This window comes from Rhinolophus ferrumequinum, chromosome 6, assembly GCF_004115265.2.
Source record: "Rhinolophus ferrumequinum isolate MPI-CBG mRhiFer1 chromosome 6, mRhiFer1_v1.p, whole genome shotgun sequence".
Taxonomy (NCBI): domain Eukaryota; kingdom Metazoa; phylum Chordata; class Mammalia; order Chiroptera; family Rhinolophidae; genus Rhinolophus; species Rhinolophus ferrumequinum.
In genome coordinates this window covers 92,080,349-92,086,623 of record NC_046289.1, presented here as the reverse complement: position 1 = coordinate 92,086,623, position 6,275 = coordinate 92,080,349, and positions in this window count along the sequence as shown.

Sequence of the window (6,275 nt, the reverse complement as noted above, 5' to 3'; positions counted from 1 at the left end):
ACAACAAAATTTGGGTCAGAAAGACATGGATACACATATAAATGAATTTAATAGGTGAATTTGGCTTTTAAGTTTAGCAGGAGAAAGATGGAATATTTAATAAGTAGAGCTTGAACATTGATCATGCATTGGGGAAAAAAACAAAAGCTAAATCTCTTCAAACTTTACATAACAATAAGCTTCAGATAAATTAAAGATGTACACAAAATAGAGCATAAAGTGTTGAAGAAAACAAATTGTTTTATTTTATTTTTTAATCTTGGGATGTGGATTGTTTTCCTAAAATATACACTAAATCTATACATATTTTAATTTATGAGATTTTATAACTTAAAATGTGGAACATATTTATTTAAGAAAAGTTTTATGAAGGAAATAAATAGACTAGTGATTAACTGTAATAAAAATTTATAATGTGCAATTATAAAAATAATTCATATTCACATTATATAAAGAGTTCTTACCAATAAATAAAGAACAAACAACTCAAAAATTTGAGCAAAATTTTTAGTAAAATCCACATCTAAAAAGGTACACTTTGATAAATACTTAAACATGTGCACAGCTATAAACATATATAACCATTTATATACACATAAACATATAAATATGTGCTGTAGGTAAAAATGAGAAACAATCAATGTCTATGTCTACTGTGTGGAAATAGAAAAATAGATTATGGCATATATGTATTATAAAGCTATTAAAAACAATGAAGTGTAGCCACATCAAAAGATTTCTAAGATAATGTTAACTATAATTGAAAAATAAATTTAAAAAAAAGATTCCCAATATATATGTGCTTATCTGTGTATGTGTGTGAGTGTGTCTGTGTGTGTGTGTGTGTGTGTGTGTGTGTGTGTGTGTGTGTGTGTGAGAGAGACAGAGAGAAAGAGAGAGAGAGAGAGAGAGAGAGATTAAAAAATAAGAGGGAAAAAAAGGGAGAAAAATGAGAAAGAACTTTATTGACTACCTCCAGGGTTTACATTGGTATAGACAAGGAAGAATGGTATGTCAGAATTCTCTTATTTTATTGTGTATAATACTAGTATTTGACTGTTTTATAATATACATGTATAATTTTAATTTAAAAAATAAAGTATTAATGCTAAAATATTAGAATCAGCTACTTTGAATTCCATTTTTATTTCTCTTATCCTGTATATCTAATTGATACCATTCATTTTTAATGTTTTTACAGATGTATGTTTACATTTATACCTTTTAAATTCATCAAGTCAGATTATTAAAATGCAAAGGAGACATTTAAAAATAATTTAGATATTTAAAAAGAGGGTCATTCATTTTTGTATCCTCAGCAGAGTCGGGTAAGAAATTCTTATACCATGAGTTTGTGTTTTTTTTGTTTGTTTGTTTGTTTTGTTTTTGGTATACTTTGCATGAAACATTTCATCCTAGGAGAATATGATCATTGATATCATGAAAGTGTGAAATGGATGTTTTGAGTAATTATGGAAGAAAACCTTATTTAGAGTTTTGACAATCAGAAAACGGTAGGAAAATGTTAAAGTAAAAAAAAAAATTAATGTATTGTAAAGTCTTACAGAATATTTAATTGACATTAACAGTCTCTACTTATAATTATCAAATAATTGTTAAAATAATTTCACTAAAATATATAAAATCAAATGTGTTGCTATATAATGGATTAACCACATAAAGTTCATTAAAAATACCAAATTGAAAAACTTGAAATAGCTGATTTTAAATACCTGTTTTTAGATTAACTGATACCATAACTTAACATGCAGTAAATGTTTAATAAATGTTAACTTAAAACATAAAAACAATGACTGGTATTTATTCAGTGCTCATTTTGTGCCTGGATTTGTGGTAATTAAAAAACACGCATTATTTTATTGTCTCATCTCAACAACCCAAGGAATTGATTATATGGATCAATGATCCCTGACAAGGCTACCATCTAGTGGCGATTAATTCAAGATTTCATCAGTTACCACAGAATTGTTATTCCAGCATCCCAGGGAAGAAAGCTAGGGAATTCAGTTGGAGGGACAAAATTAGATAGCTGAATAATTTATTGATAATAGCATAAAATCCTAAATTAATGATGTCGTAGATTACTTCTGTGCATTCAAAAATACTCTGTTTTGAGAGGCTGTGATAATGGATCTGAGCACTATGAAAATACAAGATACCCAATATTGTGGGCAATGAGAAAAGTAATTTACAAACATTACCGTTTTTGAAAAATATGTTATTTTTATTAAATATTCATATCATCGTCATCTAGACTAAAACTATGTTCCGTTCACTGGTTTTCATATTACAGGAGGTTGAAATAATTTTCTTTCATGAATAGTTGGAAATAGAAAGGAAAAATCTAAAATATCAATTGGGATAAATTGGGAGGGAAATAATTGAAACTACCTATCTACAGAGAAAACTATCAGTGTTCTCAAACCATGTCTCTTGAGTGCAATTCTGGTAGTATTTAGATTTTAAGACACAGCCTATCAGAAGCTCATACATAATTACCATGGCACAACCCACATCCCACCCTAAAACTCCATGCATTTGGAATTGAGCAAGAGAAGATCTCATGAGACTTCACACTCAATTACAAAGTACTCTGAAGGGTGGATTTATGCTGGTTTTCTCAATTAATTACAACAAGTGTCACCATGGACAGCTTGTAGCAGCTAATTGAATTTGACAGGTTAAGTTGAGTGTCCTATTCACTGAATGCACTAGAGAGTTGGGGTGAGCAAAAGGGCTGTCCAAGACAGAAAACAGAAGATCAAGTGAAAAAAACATATAGTACTGGAGTCCGCATTAGGCAGCTTGGAAATATTTATCTCCAGAAGAATAGAATGACCAGAAAATACATCAGGAAGATATTATTTCATTATTCTTATGTTCCCCAAGACTGTCCAATTTGCTTCTATTTTGGATATTTCTGTGCTAAGATCTTATAATTTTGGAGATTTTTGAATTATTTTAATAGCTGCACAAAATTAAAATACATTGCTCTTTCATGTTTCCAACTGGCCACATCCTAAAGCCATAGAAGCACAATTTTAAGTTCAAAATTGATCTCATTTTTTATTTCTCCTCAGTTGAAATTTGTCTTCTCCTCCTGTTTTCCTGATGTTTGTCAAAACATTAAACTCAGAGCAATTAATCTCATTCCAAATGTCATCTTTTATTCCTTCCTTTACTTTCATGAGCATTCCAATAACACCTTTCAGTAATTCCCATTGCTTCCATTCTTCAAATATCTCTAAAATCCCTGTTCTAAACTTATTGCCATTCCTCTAGTTCAGAATCTCATTACCCTATCTGATATAATAATCATAAAAGCCTCATGCCTGATATCCCTGACTTAATTTCCAGTCCTCTGTACTCTCCATCTTCTGCACAGTCTTAATGTAGGTCTTTTCCTAAAATGAAGATCAGATTATGTTATTTCCATCTAGTGAAACTGAGAGATTGATTGTTTCATTAACTTTAGTTAATTAAATTTGAAATTTAAATAGGCACATTTGGGCACAGGGCTACTATATTAAACACTGAAACTCTAGAGGAAACTAAAAATACAAAATAAAATGTAAAGACCAAAATAAAATTCTAAAGAGACATTCTATTTTCCTAAAGTAAAGCGTAAAAGAGAAACAGAGGAATACAAATCAGGAAGAAATAAATAAAATGGTAGACCCAACTCAGCCATATCATATCAACAATTACATTGAATGTAAATAGTCCATACATTCCAAAGGTGGAGATTTTCACACTGAATTTTTTTCAAGGAAAAAAATCTAGAATACTATGTGGTGCCTACAAGATACACACTTAAAAAAAGTCGTAGGTTGCAAGTAACATGATGAAGAAGTATGTAATGCAATCAATAAATTTTAGAAAGCTGGACTGCCTGTTTTAACAAAAACAAAGTACTTCATAAAGATAAAGGTGAGAGAGAGAAAGAGAACATGACCATCATAAATGTGCATAACTCCAAAGCAAAGTTTCAAAATACATCAAGCAAACACTGACAGAACTAAATAAACAGACAAATTCAGTTACAACTGAATATTTTAACACTCCTCTTTCAGTAACTGATAGACTATATAAGAAATAAAGTCAGGAAGGATACACAAATTTTGAACAATACTACTACCCACCTTAGCCTCACAAGTACTTACAGAGCACTTCATCAAATAAGTGCAGAATATACATTTTTTTCAACTGCATATGGAATGGTAATCAAGATAGACCATGTACTAGGCCATAAAATAATTCTGAAGAACTTCAAAAGTTGAAATCATGTAATGTGTGTTTTCTAGCCACAGTAAAATCAATTTAGAAATTAAGTACTACATTTATGGACAGAATATTCATTAAATATAACAGAAAAACAATGCACTAGAATTTATCAAAATTAAACTTGAGCTCATTAAAACATAAAAAAAGAAAAAAAGACAAACATGAGAAAACATATTTGTGAGAAATATCTGATAAAAGATGATTCATTAATAAATAACGAGTTCTTTTTTAGAAATAAACTCTACTCAATTAATTGGAGTGACACTGGTTAATAAAATTATATAGGTTTAAAGTCTACAATTCTATAATACATCATCTATGTATTGCACTGTATGTTCACCACCCAAAGTCAATTCTCCTTCCATCACCATATATTATATTTGACTCCCTTTACCCTCTTCTACCTCCTTCCCTCCATCCTTACCCTCCGGTAACCACTAAACTGCTGTCTATATGTGAGAATTTTTGCTTATTTGTTTGTTGCTTTTAGTCTTATATCTCTCATATGAGTGAAATCATATGGCTCTCAACTTTTTGTGCCTGATCTATTTTGCTTAGCGTGATAATCTCAAGATCCGTTAGTATTGTCACCAATGGCACTATTTCATCTTTTCTTAAGGCAGATTAGTATTCCATTGTATATACATATATATCACATCTTCTTTGTCCAGTTATCTATCGAAGGGCACTTCGGTTGTTTCCATGTCTTCACTACCATGAACAATGCTGCAGTGAACATAAGGGTACATATATCTTTACAAATACATTTTTTCAAAAATTTCTGATAGATACCCAGAAGAGTGTAAAGAAGATCAAGTATATGGTGATGGAAGGAGAATTGACTTTGGGTCATGAACACACAATGCAATATATAGATGATGAATTGTAGAATTGTACACTTGAAACTTGTATAATTTTACTAATTAATTTCATGCAAATAAAGTTAATTAAAAATACTATGCCCACACAAAACTCTGCATACATATTTTATAACACCTTTATCAATAGTTTCCAAAACTTGAAAGTATCCAAGATGTCCTTCATTAGGTGAATGGATAACTAAACTGTGGTACACCCAGACAATGGAATATTATTCAATGGTAAAAAGAAATGAAATTTCAAGTCATGAGAGCACATGGAAGAATTTTAAATGCACATTATTAAGTGAAAGAAGCCAATATGAAATGACTACATACTGTATTTTCCAACGATATGACACTTCAGAAAAGGCTAAACTATGGAGACAGTAAAAAAAATCATCGTTTGCCTGGAGTTGGGGATGGGAGTTGGGGAGAGATGAATAGGCAAAGCTCAGAGGAATTTAGGGAAGTAAAAATACTCTGTATGATATTATAATGGTGGATGCATGTCATTATATATTTGTCCAAATCCATAGAATGTAAAACTCCAAGAGTGAACTGCATTGTAAACTATGGACTTTGGATGATTATAATGTGTCAATATAGGTTCATCAATTATAACATAGGTAACATAGGTACCACTCTGATGGGGGATGTTGGTGATGGCGCAGGGGGGCTATGCATGTGTGGGGATTGGGTGATAAATGGAAAATTTCTGTACTTTCCCCTCATCTTTTCTGTGAGCCTAAAAGTGCTCTAAAAAGTCAATAAATAATGATCAGAAATTTGAACAGACATTTCATAAAGGAAGATACACAAATGGCTATCAATAAAGATATACAAATGGCAAAAAAAAGACATGAAAAGCTGCTCCACATCATTACATCACTACTGATTAAGAAAGTACATATTAAAACCTCAGTGCGACACCATAACCACTAAAATGGCTAAAATAAAAAGAATGACAGCATTAAGTGCTGCTGCTGATGCGGAGGAAATGGCACTCATATATTACTAGTAATATTGCACGTCATACATTCATTTTGAAAAGGTTTATCAATTTTTAATGAGCTGTGATCCAGCAATACCACTTCTAAGTATTTATACAAG